At 40.4% G+C, this 17915-nt stretch overlaps 1 pseudogene; it reads left to right on the top strand.

Annotated features, from left to right (window-relative positions):
* Window positions 1–259: 259 nt before the first annotated feature.
* Window positions 260–600, top strand: LOC101411734 (large ribosomal subunit protein P2 pseudogene; annotated as a pseudogene).
* The last annotated feature ends 17315 nt before the right edge of the window (window positions 601–17915 follow it).

Here is a 17915-nt window from a genome sequence, read left to right as displayed (position 1 = left end):
CAGTGTATTGTAATAGTTTAGGTCCACAAGAAACACTTGTTGAATGAATGAACTTGTATTTCCAAGATGAAGATAACATCTATACAGTTCTTTCATACCTGATGCCAAATCATCGAGGTCCTCGTGTTATATTTAGCAAGATTCTAGATCCTTGTTTCAACAGGAAATCTGCCCCAAGACATAAGGTCCTTTGGATGCACAGTGTCACTCCTAGTTAGCCATTTCCTCTTTCCCTCGATGCCGCCCAGCCGCCTCTGAGATGTGCTATGTCGCCTCCGACCTACTGGCCGCCCCCGGGGCAATACCTTCCCCAGCGCCAAGGACATCAAGAAGATCCTGGACATCGTGGGTATCGAGGTGGATGAAGACCCGCTCAACAAGGTCATCAGTGAACTAAGTGGAAAAAACATTGAAGATGTAATTGCCCAGGGCATTGGCAAGTTGGCCAGTGTGCCTGCCGGTGGGGCTGTGGCCGTGGCCGCCGCCCCGGGCTCTGCGGCTCCTGCTGCCAGCTCAGCCCCAGGTGCAGCAGAGAAGAAAGAGGAAAAGGAGGAATCGGAAGAGTCCGATGGTGATATGGGATTTGACTTGTTCAATTAAATTTCTACTCCCTTGCAAATAAAGCCTTTTTATGTAAAAACAAAACAAAACAAAAACAAATTAGTACTTGAGCACATGTTTTTAATCTTTTACATTTGTATGAATTAGGAGGTTCTCCATGAGATGTACATTTATTTATTAAATATTTATTTATTAGAGGAAATACTGGGTAGCTACTAGAAATCAGCTAACAGAATACAAGAAGGTATATACTTTATTATTCTTTGTTTCCACAACATTTATTACTCCTATGAAGCAAAAAACAGCTGTTACACTGGCAATCTGCAGTATATTTTGGGCAAGTAGGGCAGCAGGGTGACTAATGTGCACTCTAATGGCATTATAAGTGACTCACTGGAGTGCAATTATCAGTATAGTTGTACATGCTTGGTTTATGATTAGGTTAATCGGTTCCTTAGCTGATTTCACTCTGTCTTCCTCTGATAAACTTGAGAATTTAAACTCATGCTTGGGGAAACTAGTCATCGACTTTATCTGAGGTTCTCTGCTGTTTAAATTTCGTAAGTCACTTTTGTTGCAAGTTGCTATTTTCCCTTGTTCAGGATGGACCCCATAGACTCAGACAATTTGCAAAACGAAACATTGTGCAAAATTCAAACAAGGCAGAATCCCCAAGGCATTGTGCATCTTAGCAACCTGGAGTCTCACTAGGAAGCATGATATTTTCCTTCATTCTTTTTTTTACTCTTGTTATTCATGATCATTAGGACACCCTGGAGATTGTGCTAATTCCTCGCAGTAGAGTGGGCATTTCATAGACAATGCTTGGTCTTCCCAAACTTGCAAATGATTAGAGGAGAGTGGTTTTTGGATTGCCCTGTATGCTGTGGCTAGTATTAACGAGGCAATCAAGACAACATCTTCCAATTCTATTTCTTTACTCTTCCTGCTTCTATTTGGAAGCAACGCAAAATGTTCTTCTTTTGGCACAATCCTGGTTATTTCACTCCCCTACTCAAAAACCTTTAATGAATTCTTATTGTTCCAGGCTAAACTTTAATTTTATAAATACAGAAATCATGACAGACAGACTTTTGCATATAACTCCCTGATCCCTACCTCTGGATGTTCATCCATATACTATACCCTACACTTGAGCATGAGCAGGATCTATAACTTGTTTCTAACCAGTTGAATATGGCAAAGGTGATAGCACATCACTCCGTGATTGTGCTATGCTTTGCTAATGCATTTCTCTAGACACACTCCTTGTTGCCTTGACAAAGCAAGTGGCCATAATAGGGATGCCCACATGGCAAGTAACTGTGGTCAATCTCTAGGAACTGAGGCTTCTAGGAGATGAGCGTGATCTTTGGCCACAGTCAGCAAAAACAACTGAGGCTCTCAGGCATGGGGTTGCAATAAACCGAATGATGCAAACAACCATAGGAACTGGAAAGTGGGTCTTTCCTCACTTAAGCCTCCAAATAAGAACACTGCCAAACTTTGATTATGCCCCAACTTCTGACCTACAGAAGCTGTGAGAAAATAAATGGGTATTGTTTCAAGCACTAAGATTGAGGTAATTGGTTACATGGTCATGGAAAAGTAATAGGGCAATCAAGGGCTTCTGAAATTTAGCTAATTTTTAGCTACTTCTTACATTAGTGCATGTATTCTAAGTTCTTCCCACACGATCTTCTAAACAGTCAGATTTCTTATCTGAAAAATGCGGATAATAAATGATACTGTTGCATCATTTATTATCTTCATTATAATGTAATGACACCTTGAAAAGTTTTTGTGAATCTTAAATAACAAATGGAAGCACTATTACAACCCTATAGGCACTCACTAAATATTAATTTCCTTTCTTTTTCATTTTCCTTCCTTTTCCAAATAATCCTTTTGATCCCAAGACTCTAAACGTTTGTTCATGTTGTTCTTTGTTTCCCATGTCCTTCACACTCCCCACTCTTCTCCATGAAACTCTCTCCTCTTCCCTTTAAAATGCAGCGCAGGGCCAACATCTCCATGAAACTTTGCTCCACAAGAGTCTTAATCTCACTCTATTGGGTTCACCTTTCATATTTAAAATATAATATAAGCTGCAATTAAGGAATAAAATGACTTATAATTATGTTTCTAAAGGGGAGAAAGCAATTCTATGTACACAGCATATTGTCTACCCTAATTATATTCACACTGTGATTGTGAATCATGGGTCTTCCCGTCTGTTCTCCTCTGTTATTTGACATCATCATTTGTGTCCAAAGCGGGCCAAACATTGGGACCAGATGCTGGAGATATGAAACTTCTCTCATAGGCTTCCACGGTGCATTCCATATAGATGACCTCCATTGTACAGCCCCACTTTTCTTCACAAACATCCCCCATTCTTCACTGTATTACAACATTGCAATGGAGATGGATGAGCAGATCTAAGCTATTTAATGTTTGGTATATTTTTAAAATATAAACATGAAAACATAACTGAACAGGAGTGTTGAATGGTAAGGGAAAGCCTGGAGGATATTTTTGTTGCACTTATTCAGTCACAATAGTCTCAGTATACAGAGTCACAAGCTCTGTGTCAGCCATTCTCATGGTTACATTTTATATGTATTGCTTTTTCTCATGTGATTTATATAGGTTTTCTCATCCATAAAAATAGGCAAAGTTAAGCTTCTTTAGTGTACTGTATCTCAAAGAAAAATAAGGTGAAAATATCATTTGTGGAATCAAAATGAACCATTGAATGAAAGTAGAAATACCAGGTCCTGATCAAACCTCTTTTGTTTCCTGTGTAGTTGTTGCCTTTAGAATTCGATACATAGCACTGACATCTAAAGTGATCACATTAAACATTTTCTTCTTCATCCCCCAACCGTACAGCTGTTATATTTTGTGAGATTCCTGTAATACAGCTGGCAAAGTTGTAGTTACATGAAGAAAGGTTAGGTTTGGGGAGAAAAGGCAATATTCTTTTTTTTTTTAAATTTACTTACTTTTTCAAGATCATATTTAATTTTCTTCTGATAATTTCCCTTTTGTACAATCTGTTGCATACTGGCTCAGCACAGCTTATTTAATAATTTTTGCACATGTATATGCACTAAATCGAGTAGCTGTCTAGCAATGACAGGCAGGAAGATATTCTACTGCATGTTCAGTTGTTCCCAGGGGCTTTCTGGATGGCTGCCATGAATCTGTAGGCTGTAATCTGATTATTTATCTCTACTTCTTTTGTAAATTTACTATTAACTCAATAAAAATATTTTTATATATATGTTATATTGATTTTTGACTGCTGCAGCTATGAACTGTCTGGTTATATTTATATCATAGGATATGAACACACTTGAAATATTAAAGAAAAAAGAAAAATATCAGGTTCTGCCATGTCTAAACAAAAGAATATGATATAGTTTAACTAAATTTCTAATTATACTATTCTCCTGATGTATAATCAGCTTGAATTTTGTGTTGAAATATACCAATAAAAGAAACTTACAAGACTCCCCAGTTCTTTTAGAAAGGATCAGTACTGATTCAGGAGGAGGCAGGGTTTCATTCTGAGTTAATCTTCAGAACATTTGTAAACATTTATTTATAATTAAATCATATTAGAGAAATTAATGTCCATGTAATAAAAGCACATATAATATATTGATCACTCTATCATTTAAGAGCCCATACTAATGGAGAGAAAGTCCACTTTGCAAAACTCAGCTTTGACAAAGTTGAGCTATTAAGTTTTGACTGAAGTATCTTGTAATTTTCAACAGGGACTACCTTTCTCCCCAATTTTTTCATTGCATCTGCAGCACTTTTGCCTCTCAGGTAAAATTTACTAGAATGTATCCATCAAGCCCAAAGTTCTGCATACATTATCTTATTCAATAGTGTAAAAAGAAATTTTGTCCAAATCCCTGAGATTTACCATCAGAAAGGCATCCATAGGGTTGCTTTCTTGTAAAGTTTACATGTAAGAGAGAAATCCATAATCCATAGGACTATATTGAGAAGGACATATTGGAGAAAGGAAAAGCAGAAATATTGGCTGGTTTGTCTCTTCAGAATCTTTTTCAGACTCTCTTCAAATACTTGGACATTGAAAATAAGTATTATGTTTGTTCTCTGTGTCCCAATGTAGTAAAAATATGGCCAAAGGATAAAAAATACAGTGAAATGGATTTTATTATAATTAGCCACTTCCCTGGAGGGTGAACATCATTAGGCATTCAAAAGTAGATCTTAGGAGAGAGATCATAGAGAGTACTCAACTACCAGGTGAGATATTATATCAGGTGACCTTCAAAGCTCCTGTCTTAAGATTCTATCATTCAATCCTTAGAACTCTTAAAAGACCAGTTTCCCACACCCTTGATCTGGTTACTTAATGATTCCAGGATGGCCTTTCTTCATGTATTAGAGCTGCAACATTGTACTTATCACTGATCACATTTATCATTTCTTATCATTAACCAGTACTGTGGTGGTTTAGAATATCTGTAAAGATAATCAATGAAGTCCAAAGGGATGAAAGAGTAATGTACTTTATCACCCTCCACTGGTGAGTTCATGTTCTTGAATCAAAGCTACTCAATGGCATAAGAAAAGGTACATATAATTCAACAAGGCAGATGTGTGATGTTTCATTTAATCTTAAGAATTACTCCTTTCCTCTGATGAAGAACAGTTTTCTCTGCCTGTGGGCCTTACTTTTGCAATATACTTTCTAAACAAGCACAACAAGTTGAGTTCAATGTCTTTTTTTTTTAAGATTTATTTTTATCTATTTATTTCTCCCCACCCCGTCATTGTTTGCACTTGCTGTGTCTGTTCATTGTATACTCATCTTCCTTTTAGGAGGCACTGGGAACAGAACCTGGGACCTTCCATGTTGGAGGGAGACACTTAATCACATGAGCCACCTCCGCTCCCTGTTTCATTGTGTCTCTCATAATGTTTTCTTCCTTGTGTCTCTTATTGCATCATCTTGTTGTGTCAGCTCACAGCACCTATCCATTGCATCAACTCGCTGTCTTGCCTGTTTTCTTTAAGAGGCATGGGAACTGAACCCAGAACATTCTATATGGTAGGCAGGAGTGCCATTGCTTGAGCCACATCCACTTCCCATCAATGTCTTTTATTTAAAAACATATTTTTAAAAAAATGTTATTTAAAAACATTTTATTAAAACACATCTTAATCATGTTAATATAATTTATAAGTAGAGAAGAATGTATTTTTCCAGTGTATACAGTGAGGTCTTGAACTTTGAGTTTCTTTTCCCTGGATAATGATCTTTAAAGGATTCCTCTCCTCTCCTTTCCTTGGATTATGTTCTTTATAGCATATTTACAGCATAATACATCATATTATTACCTTTTAGTAAATCATAATTCAGGGATTTGTTTTGTGAAAGTTTCCACTAACTTGTCCCTGTTTTATTTTGCTACTTCATGCAATGTAATTCTTGGATAGAAACTTCTCCGCCCAAGTCAATAGAACATTTATTATCAGAAACATACTCAACTTTCAACTATCTTGGTAGTTAGGTCATTTTAGACCCCTGCTTCAAAGTTCTGTCTATCGATCAGTACCTTAGTGTCAGACTTGTTTAAATCTCTTATGCTGTATATAGAGTGAAGATTAAAACAACTGTTGAAGTTTTAGTGTACTACTATATGACATATTTCCTCTTTTAATGTTGACTGAAGTGTTTGAACCCTATCTACATAGAGAAGATGTATGGTGAAACTAATACACTACTCCCAATAAATGGAAGGATTGCTAGATAGCAATTAGCAAGAAAGAAAGCTACAATAGTGAGAAATTGCTGAAACAAAAATCAAGACCTTAGAATTGTATCAACAGCTCATGACTTAACCCCAACATCCACCAATAAGTAGAAATGCTCCTTCCACCTTTTTGTGCCATTTCATTCCTTTCTCCCTTTCTCCCTTTTCCACCACAGCAACACTTCTATTAGGACTAATTAGAACAAAAGAGCAAGCTCATTTTTATTAATATTTGACCTAATTGGACTTATCATCTTCCCCTACACAATTTTGTTATGGAATTATTATATCCCTCTTTCTAAAGATGAAAACTACCTAGAGACAATTATTTGAAGAATGTTAAGGAACTGAAAGAGTCATTGGTAAAATAGATTGCTTCTACTTTTCTCATTCAGTTATCTATTTCTTTGAAGAAATGAGTACTTTGAAGATCAAGAGAATGCACAGGGAAACATGTTTTCAGTGATTCCTATGAGTATAGTTCAACATTTAGGTCACTGGTTTCCCTATCTTTTTAATAACAGAAACTTTAATTGAAGCTAACTCTTTTCAGGAACACAAATTCATAAAACATAAAAAAGTTTAATTTTTAAGAAAATGAATTTATAATATTTACTTGTTTTTAAAATTAATAAATCAGAACAATGGAGATATTTTATTACTCTTAATATTTTAAATCTTATTTTATAACAGCATTCAAATATTTCTAATTTTTTTATTGCATGAAATTTATAAAATTATCTTTCATGCCGGGAAGTATTTGTAGAAAGTAGTGATTATTCACAATCTCAGCATTCAATTAAATCTCTTTGGAAACTTTGGGGAATTATAAAAGTATTTATTTTAAAGTTAAATAAGTAAAAATGTCTTCTACCTTATATCTCACTTTAGTTGCTTAACTACTAAGTTTTCACTTTTGGAGTTATTAATGAGCAATTTCTTTAACAAAATTATTTTGCAGAAGATAATTTTCAAATGTATATTTTAACATTATGAAACATTCAATGGTATTTTGAAAAAGTTTAAAGACCTCAATAATCAATTCTTAGAGATATAACTCAAAAGTTAAAATTTGGACAAAATAGTTAAAATGAAATCAACTGAAATGCTTTATTTCTTATCTCATTCGAAATATTCACACCAGTAATTTCCTTTGCGCAGCCAAAGGAAGTTGTAAATTGTGGACATCACTTTCTATATATTTACAAATATATAAAAAATGTTTGCTTATTATTAATTGGGTCTTAGTAATTTTAGAACTTTGCTTAGTATTATTTAACACTGCTATAATAATTCTGACATCATAGTAATAGCTAGTATTTATATGCAAATAGTTATCCAGTAACAGCTTTTATAGGAGCTACCAGTACTGCTCCTAAATTTTTTATGCTTTTGTTTTGACATCAAAAATAGTTTTAAAAATTTTGACAACTTGCTCATTTCATGACAATTTGTTTTCTGGACTTTTATGTGTCAGATGTCTTAAAAAGAGAACATTTCGAATACCTACGTTGTTCATTTTCAACTCTGCCTAAAATTAGGATCATCTGGGGGTTGTAAAAAAAATACAGACGCTCAGGCTCCCACTAGAGATGTATATATATAATTGTTAGGGTATATTCTAGGTATCGGTATTTTTAAAACCTTATTAGATGATACTAATGTACAACTGGCTCGTGAACTATAATCTACACTATCTACTATAAAAATCATATATAATCTTAGCCTCCTAATTAAATCAACAAGTAATTTGAGTACACATTCTGAAATTCTGCTCTCTGAGCTTTTTCAGGTATTTGTACTAATTATACTTTAGTAGGAAATTACTCAACTAATACATTCTTGGTATGTTTAATAAGCTCTTCAATATAAAATAAAATAAGCTGAGAGACTTTATTTTTATGCTCATTGGATTTGACTTTAAATTTCATTATAAATTGTGTATGATTTCATAGGTTTGATAAAATTTAATACCAGAAAAGACATTGGATTCTTAGGCATTTTTATTATTATTTTTTCAATTTTTAAATTTCTTAAAAGATACCTAGACTACGTAAATGTTACATAAAAAATATAGGGGATTCCCATATGCCCTGCTCCCCACACCTCCCACATTTTCCCACACCAACAACATCCTTCATTAGTGTGGTACATGCATTGTAATTGATTAACACATTTTGGTGCACTGCCACTAAGCATGGATTAAAGTTTACATTATAGCTTACATTCTTTCCCACACAATTCTGTAGGTTATGGCAAGATATATAATTGCCTGCTTCTGTCATTGAAGTGTCATTCAGGACAACTCCCAAGTCCCCCAAAATGCCATGTATTATACCTGTTTTTCTCTCTCCCTGCCTTCAGAACCTCCAGTAGCCACAGCCTCCACCTAATGACATAATTTCTTCTATTGCTAGAATCACTGTAGGTCTGTAGTAGAATACTAGTAAGTCTAATTTAGACCATAGTTCATTCCCCAATCCTGAGGATTCTGGGCTGGGGATGTCCACTCCACTTCTAATTGAGAGCGGTCTACATTCCGATGGGACAGATGGATGGGACTCTCTTGCTTGCAGTTGTAGACTCTTGCAGTTCCTTGGTACGGTAGTTGTCCATCATCACCTCCTTGTTAGTTGTCTCGGGTGAGACTAATGGACTGGAGAGTAGGTGTTGCAACTCTGTTGAGATTTAGGGCCAGCTGGTACATGGACAGCCCAAAGTTTTAAGTCTTTTGGATGTACACCTAGCAACTCTAGTACTAATTATTGGTTCAAATATAATAGGACAGAAGAATCATGTGTAGGGAAACCAAAACTGAGTCCAAATCTGTCACACTGGGGAGCATAAATTCCAAAGTAGGGCCCACCAGCAGGGCACCAACCTCCTGAGCTATCTCCCCTGACTATACTGTCTGGATGTCTCTAGCACCCTGAGGAGCTGAGCTTTTCTTGGTAGTATCTACTTTGGCAGTCAATGAGATCCTGCTGAGATGTGCATAAGCATAACCTCTGGAATGAGCTCCCACTCACTTTGAAGTCTCTTAGCCATATAAACTTATTTGTCTTTGCCTTTCCCATTTTGGTCAAGATCTTTTTGCAGTTGCATTGCTAGTTGATGCTTGGTAGTAATCCCTTGGTGCCAGGGAGGCTCATCCCCTGGGGTCACGTCCTATGCTTGGGGGAAAGTAATCATTTATATGCTGAGTTTGGTTCAGAAAGAGTTCACATTTGAGCAAAAAAGAGGCTCCCAGGAGGCACCTCTTATGTACCTTGTAATACTAGGCTAAGTTTCAATTTCAAGAGTAAAGGTTCATAAGGACAGTCATCAATATCAGCAGCCCATCAATGGACCATCCTCCTTCACTAGTCATTGCCCCTGTACTCAGGGGATTCTAACTGTTCCATTAAAGAATGTGGCAGAGCTCCCCAGGATGGGAATTTGATATTCCCTCAGTTATTGTGTGAATCTCCAGCAAACTGTGACAATGCCCCATGAACATTTGAACACATTTATATGCCTTACATGTATGTCCATGTGAGCTTCCACCCACATATCCCCCATCACTGACACCCTGCACCAGTGATCCTCCCTTTCCACAGTTGTAATCCTTCTGCAATTCAAAGCTTCTTAAAAAAATGAAGCCAATAAAATAGCCAAATACTATTAATAAGGAAATGAAATAAAAATGATAGTTTTAAAAATAAGAAATAAAATGCAAAAAAATTTTTAAAAATAAAAGTTTGTGAAAATAAAAAATATTGAAAAAATATTAAAAATTTTTTTTGACATATTGCCTTTCATTACTCTAAGATCTGTTGTCCTATACAGTGACATTTTCTTCACTGTATACATGAATACACTGGATACATGTTTCCCCAGTATCTTACTTTTTTCATTTCTTCTTCAAAGAAGTTTTAGGTTGCAGAAAAGTCATGTACTGAATACAGGGGACTCCCATATACCCAACATCCCCCCCCTTTTCACCTTCCCGTATTTATAACATTTTATATGTGGATGGAACATATGTTACAACTGATGTACAAATATTGGAACGTAGCTACTAACCATGGTCTATGGTTTACATTATGGTTTATATTTTGGACTGTACACTTTTATAAATTTTGATGTAATTTAACATGACCTGTATCCATCATATCAAGATCATTTAGAACACTTCTATTGCCCCCAAAATGCCTCCTGTTCCATCTATTCTATTCCTCCATCCTCCTCCCCTTCAGGCCCAGGACAATCACCAGGCTTCACTCTTGGAAGGGCAAGATTCATAGTTACTTGCAACAACACTAAACACTTGACACACTGGTCTGTCCTCCCCTTTTAAGCGCACCTATGTTCTTGACAGACTCCCACATCTCTATTTGAGAACATAGCAGGCCTACCCAGGATGGGAGTCTACCACCTTGCCACTCATTATGTGGGTGTCTATCAACTGGTATAACAAACTGCCAAGATGAACACTCACACAATCCCTAGAAGCTTGCCCAAGGTGAGCCTTGTCCCAAATGTCCCCCACATCCAACACCCTAAACCAGTAACCCTCACTTGCCATATTGCCAAAAGAGCATTCCTAACATTGTAGTTTCAACCATGTACCTGTCAGATCCTAGTGTTTACCTGTTCCCTCTCCCAATGTTCCCCCAGTTCTGTGGACAGTCCAACCCACCCTCTGCATCCTACTCCCCTGACAAACCAGCACCACTCAGGCATTTTAAAATACCCCCCAAAGTGAACCCCAATTATATTTATAATAGTTATCATTATAATTTCTTGACATAACTATATTGGGTGAAAGTTTTGAAGGAAATTGGATTAGATTTTGTTTATCACTGTCAGAGTAGTCAACACAAGCCAAGGAATTAGTTGGTAATATTATAGGATCAGATGACTTGTTGAATTCTTCTTTCACTTTGACTTAATTAACCTCATAGCGCTCTTTTTCTTTTTAAGCAGTTTAATTGAGATATAGTCACATACCCTACAGTCCATCAAAAGTGTACAATCAATGACTCAGTATAATCACAGAGTTGTGCATTCATCACCACAATCAATTTTAAAGCAGATTACTCCAAAAAGAAAAAAAAATACCCCTTTATAGTCACCTCTCAATCCTTCTAAAGTTCCCAAGCCCTATATCCACTAAACTTGTGTTTTGTGAAGGTTTGTAGGTACCCCTGAAAAGATCATGTCCTTAGAGCTAATCCATTCCTGCAGGTATGAACTTATTGTAGATGGGACCTCTTGATTGGATTACTTCAGTTAAGGGCTTTTTGATTAAATTATTTCTGTAAAGCATAACTCAGGGTGGGTATTAATCTTATTACTGGGGTTCTTTATAAACAGGATGAAGATAGATCACAGAAAGAATGCCCCAGAAGCTGGGAAAGAAAGTCCTGGAAATCACAAGCTGAAATAAATAGACCACAGAAGCAGAGAGAAAGCCACAAAGCAGGAAGTTATGGGCAATGGAGCCTGGAGGAGAAGACAGAGCTCTACAGATGCTGTCATTGTGCCCTGCTATGTGACAGGAGTCCAGAGAAAAACATTACCTGATGAAGCTTGATTTGGACATTTTCACAGCCTCTGAACGGTAAGCTTATAAGCAAATAAAACTCCATTGTGAAAGCCAGCCCATTCCTGGTATATTTCCACAGCAGTCTTTAGTAAACTGAAACATGACTTTATACATTTAAAAAAAAATTTTTTTTCTTTGTTTTTAAAGTATATTTAGATTGCATAGATTTTTTCATATTTACATTTTACACAAATGGAATCATACCTTATTTAGTAATTTGTATCTGGATTTTTTTCACTTAACACAATGTTCCTTTTTAATCATTGTAATTTTTTAAATTAGGGAAGTTGTAGGTTTGCATAAAAGTCATGTAAAAAATACAACATTCTCATATACTGTCCTCCTGTTGACACTTAGCTTTGAAGTGGTATCTTAGTAACATTTGATGAAAGAATATGAAAATATTACTATTAACTTAAGTCTATAGTTTGCATTAGTTTATATTTTCCCATAAGCCACCTTATTGTTAACATCTTGCAATAGTGACATACATGTTAAATATAGTTTCTGAAAAATCATTCTTAGATTTGTATTATCAATCATAGTCATCATACACAAGAGAGTCCACTGTGCTGTTCATTCCCGTGTTTTCTCTTCTTGCTTTCTTTCTAAAAACATGTGAGATGCAGAACTTCTCTTTTCAATTATATTCACAAACATATTACAATATTTTATTTTATTTTTTTATTTTTTTTATTTTTATTTTTTATTGACTTTGTAATAATATTACATTAAAAATATATATGTGAGGTCCCATTCAACCCCACCCCCCCACCCCCACTCTCCCCCCCCCCCCCAACAACACTCGTTCCCATCATCATGACACATCCATTGGATTTGGTAAGTACATCTTTGGGCACCTCTGCACCTCATAGACAATGGTTCACATCATGGCCCATACTCTCCTCCATTCCATCCAGTGGGCCCTGTGAGGATTTACAATGTCCGGTGATTACCTCTGAAGCACCATCCAGGGCAGCTCCATGTCCCAAAGACGCCTCCACCTCTCATCTCTTCCTGCCTTTCCCCATACCCATCGTCCACCATGTCCACTTTTCCCAATCCAATGCCACCTCTTCTATGTGGACATTGGATTGGTTGTGTCCATTGCACCTCTATGTCAAGAGGAGGCTCAGATTCCACCTGGATGCTGGATGCAATCCTCCCATTTTCAGTTGTAATCACTCTAGGCTCCATGGTGTGGTGGTTGTCCTTCTTCAACTCCATCTTAGCTGAGTGTGGTAAGTCCAATAGATCAGATTGTAGGTGCTGGAGTCTGTTGAGGCTCAGGACCTGGCTATCACGTCAGTCCAGAGATTCAAATCCCCTAAATATATCTTAAACCCCAACATTAACTGCACCTCCAGCACATTAGCATGAAAGTCTTATGAAGGGAGATCCCATTTGAGTCCAGATTCATCACACATAAACACCATTTCCAAAGAGGGGCCATCTGCCCTGGTAGTTAACCCCATCGGCCATGACCATAACTCCCATGGGTCTCTTTAGCCCTCAAAGGAACCAATATCTGGGGGTTGTATCTGCTTTATCTGTCTCTCTGACTCTGCTCAGTTGTGCATGAGGGCAATCCTTCTGACAGCCTCCAGACTCTTTTTTAGAAACTCGTAGCCATATAAACTCATTTCTCCTTTCCATTTCCCCCTTACTTTAGGTCAAACAGCATTTTAAAGTCATGGTATTTTATGTAGACATGGATATTCTGCTGATCCGCATTGAACCTTCCATATAAGGTCATTTTCCAGTTGCATCATCAGTTGGTAGTTGATAGTGGTCCCTCGTTGCCAGGGAGGCTCATTCCCGGGTGTCATGTCCCACCCTGGGGGGAAGGCATTGCATTTACATGCTGAGTTTGGCTTCGAGACTGGCCACATTTGAGTAACATGAAGGCTGACAGGAGGAAATTCCCAGGCACAATGTTGCTGTTGCTGCCTCCCTTCACCCCTCCTCCTTGCTTTTGTTATCTCCCTTTTCCAGCCGTTGCTATCCTTCCCACCAGTCCCGTCCACTTAGCCAACTCATAATCTGCCCCCTTTCTTAATCACCGCCTACTTCATAGCTGCCTGCACAGTTCCGCCTATCCACTACCGCCCCGTAGTTTACCCGCCCCAATTCCTACCCCTCCCTTGACCCAACCTTATATAATCAAGTGTATTTCCGCAATAAATTGGACTAGCTCATTCTCACAGGCTGTCTCCGTGGTTTTTACCGCGCATCCCCCACGCCTGGAGAACCTAGGCCTACGCGTTGGCCTAGGGGCTCACCGCCGAGCCGTGGAAGCCCGCCCGGTCCTCGTAGGTTGCTAACTTAGAGTAGCAGCCCACAGCAGGGGTTGCTAACTTGGAATAGCAACTCTCAGCAGGGGGCTCGCCCGGGATCCTTTCCTTCCACCGCCCTCCGGCCCCTCTCTGCTGCTGCTGCTGCTGTCTACTGGCGACCATTTCAGCTCTCCAGGTAGGGACCCCATCGCCGTCTTTTCTTCCCCCACTATGGGCACCTCTCTCTCCTCACACCATACCCCTCAGGTTCGGCTTTTAGCCGCCCTGCTTGATACCAATGGAGTCCGCGTTTCCCTAAAACAGCTCCAAAAATATTGGGACCTGCTACTCCCTCTTAATCCGTGGCTCGCCACCTGCCAGCTCTGGAGCCCAGACACATACTCTCGACTCATAGATCGAGTCACCTCCGCCATAGAGCATGAAAAGCGGTCTTTTCCGCACGGCCTGCTGCCTGCTCTAGTAGCCATACGCGCCTGTCTCCTTGGTGCACCGTCAGAAGCCATCCGAGACAAATCAGTTAAGCAACCCAATGACTATGAGCCCGATGATCCTGGCGACTCAAATTCTCTGTCTGACCAGCTCGCCGCCGCTCTCCAGCGTGAACCTCCCCGCCCGCGCTCCCCACGGCCCGCAGAAGCCGCTTCAGTAGCTCCTCAAAATAGCGGACTTTCTCCTTTTTCTTCCACCTCTGCCCAAAATGGCGCACTTCCGGCTTCTTCTTCACCTATGTCCAAGCCCGCCGGCGGGAACAAAGGCGCCTCCTCTCACCTTTACCCGCCCCACCCTGTCTCGTCATCTTCCGGCCCTGCCCCGGACATAATGTCACCGCCATCTTGGCCAGCCCCCGGAAATGACGTGACTTCGCCGCCATCTTGGCCGGCCCCCGGAAATGACGTGACTTCGCCGCCATCTTGGCCTGCGCCCAAAAATGACGTAACTACATCGCCATCTTGGCAGGCGCCTAAAAGTGACATCGCCACTCCGCCATCTTGTCCAGCGCCCAAAAATATCCCGCCGCCAGTTTGTTGCCACCTTGACGCTGCTAAGCCATCATTCTCTCATCTGTTTCCCGCTACCGTTCATCCCTCGCCACCACCGTATGGCAGCAGCTCCCCACCTGCTTCTAGCGAAGCACATTCTCCCGCCCCCCAGCTATACCCGCTCAACCCGCTGCCCACGCAGCAACGCCCTCAGACTTGGCTTCCCTTCACAGCCGAAGAAGTTAAAACTCTTCGCAAAGCTGTTAAAGAAGACGGCATAGGTAGCCCATATGTCCAACAATTAATAGAAGAGTTAGGGGTTCAACTTGCTCTTCCTTATGACTGGATTTCTCTAGCCCGTTCCATCCTTCCGCCAGGCCAGTTCCTTGAATGGCGTGCTTACTATCAAGTAGCTGTTGATAAGCAAGTGGTAGAAAATGTCCAGGCGGGTATCCAAGATCCAGCTGACGCCTACACAGGAATTAACAACTATGCTGACCCTCGTTCTTATATAAACATAGATCCAGGGTTTTGGCACCGAGTAAAAGCTCTTGTCCAGCGATCGTTCTCTTTAGTTTCTACCAAGCAGTCCACCAAATTTGCGCAAATGCTTCAAGACTCGCAAGAAACCTTTCCAGCATTTGTCGCACGCGTTTTAGAAGCATGCCAGCGGAAAATTACTAATGAAGATGCTCAGTTTGTGTTAGCAAAAGAACTCATTCTCGATGGGTGCCTTGCACCCTTCCGGGCCGTTATTCTTCCTATCCGTGATAAGCCAATACATGAATGGGTATTGGCTTGTCGAGATATTGACCCACAGACTAAAGCACTTACTGCTGCCTTCGCTTCCGCCATGGCTGTGTCATCTGCCTCCACTTCTGCCTGCTTTCGATGCGGTCAGCCCGGTCATTTTGTCCGCGAGTGCCCTCAACAGGCAGCTCCCCGCCCTGCTGTAGCACTGCACAGACCAAGAGGCCCCCCCACACCATGCCCACGCTGTGGCAAGGGGTATCACTGGGCCCGCGATTGCCGCTCATCGCAACGTATCTCCCAGCCTTTAAACTTCCAGCGGGGCAGGCCTCAGCCCCTCCCCCAAGAGGCCCTCCAGAGAGCTCCAAAACCTTAATGTGGACAATGCCTATCAAACGTCACCAAAAACCTTCCTTAGAGCTTAAAATAAATGGACAATGGCTTGAAGGGCTCTTAGACTCTGGTGCTGAAATCTCTTGTATTCCCTTTGAAATCGCCGCCTTCAATCATTGGCCCCTCGAAACCGGCCCTCAAGTCATCGGCGCCACGGGAGCTGCTACCTCCTGGAAAACCTCCCAGCCTCTGCATTGGAGCGACCGAGAAGGTCACAAAGGCCAGATTCGTCCACTCGTCCTTTCTTCAGTCCAAACCATCCTGTGGGGAAGAGATGTACTCAGCCAGCTAAAAGCTCGAATCACCACAGAAGCCTTCATAGCTGTGCCGCCCCCCCCCCCCTTATAGGGGCCACTGCTCCCATCTCAAGACCTGACCCTATCCCTCTGGAATGGGACACAGAGGAGCCCATCTGGGTCGAGCAGTGGCCCTTGCCAACTCATAAACTGCAAGCTCTCTCTGCCCTCGTCGAAGAACAGCTACAAGCAGGGCATATTGAGCCGTCTACCAGTCCCTACAATTCGCCAGTCTTCGTCATCAATAAAAAGAACACGAGCAAATTCCGCCTCCTTCATGACCTTCGAGAAATTAACAAACATATTAAGCCAATGGGATCACCTCAGCCTGGTTGCCCGCATCCCACTGCAGTCCCTCAGCATTTTTATGCAGCCACCATTGACATCAAAGATTGCTTTTTCTCCATTCCTCTTCACCCGTGAGACTGTCCACGATTTGCGTTTACAGTCCCGCGTACCAACAATCAAGGAGCAGCACTCCGATTCCAATGGCGAGTACTACCACAAGGCATGCGGAACAGTCCAACTATATGTCAGCTCTATGTCAATCATGCCATTGAGCCGCTACGCTCTAAGTTCCATCCAGAGCACACATACATCATCCACTATATGGATGACCTCCTTTTAGCAGCAAGTTCTAACACACTTCTCAATGATTTACTCTCTGCAGTTACGACAAACCTTTCAAGTCTTGGATTAATAGTGCAACCTGACAAAGTCAACCCCCAGCCACCTTTCCAGTTCTTAGGCTTTCATTTTCATCAATATATTCGGCCCACCAGCCCGCAAATCCATGTTTCTGATCACATGACGCTGACTGAGCTCCAGCGGCTTTGCGGACAAATCAATTGGCTTCGATCAGCACTCCCCATCACAACAGCGCAAATGCAACCCCTTTTCGAGCTCCTGCAGACTAAGTGCAGTCCATCCGCTGCAGTGGTTCGCCCCATCACCATCACCCCAGCTGCCAAAGAAGCCATCCAACAAGTAAATGCTGCACTCCAGCAATGCCGCCTAGAGCGATTCTCTCCTGATCTCCCAATCCTTGCCTTAGTTTTGCCAACACCAGTCACCCCAACGGGTCTCCTATGGCAAGATGGTCCTCTTCTTTTTCTACACATGTCAAAAAGTAAACTCCCAAAAATCTGCCCATTTACAAGGGCTTGGATCACATTAGCCACTGACTTAGTACTTCTCTCCATACAAACGTACGGCGTCCCGCCACACACCATCGTTTGGCC

The sequence above is a fragment of the Dasypus novemcinctus genome, chromosome 4, assembly GCF_030445035.2.
Source record: "Dasypus novemcinctus isolate mDasNov1 chromosome 4, mDasNov1.1.hap2, whole genome shotgun sequence".
In the NCBI taxonomy this organism is placed as follows: domain Eukaryota; kingdom Metazoa; phylum Chordata; class Mammalia; order Cingulata; family Dasypodidae; genus Dasypus; species Dasypus novemcinctus.
Note: the sequence above shows the minus strand (reverse complement) of the source record. Positions and strands in the feature narration are given on the sequence as shown.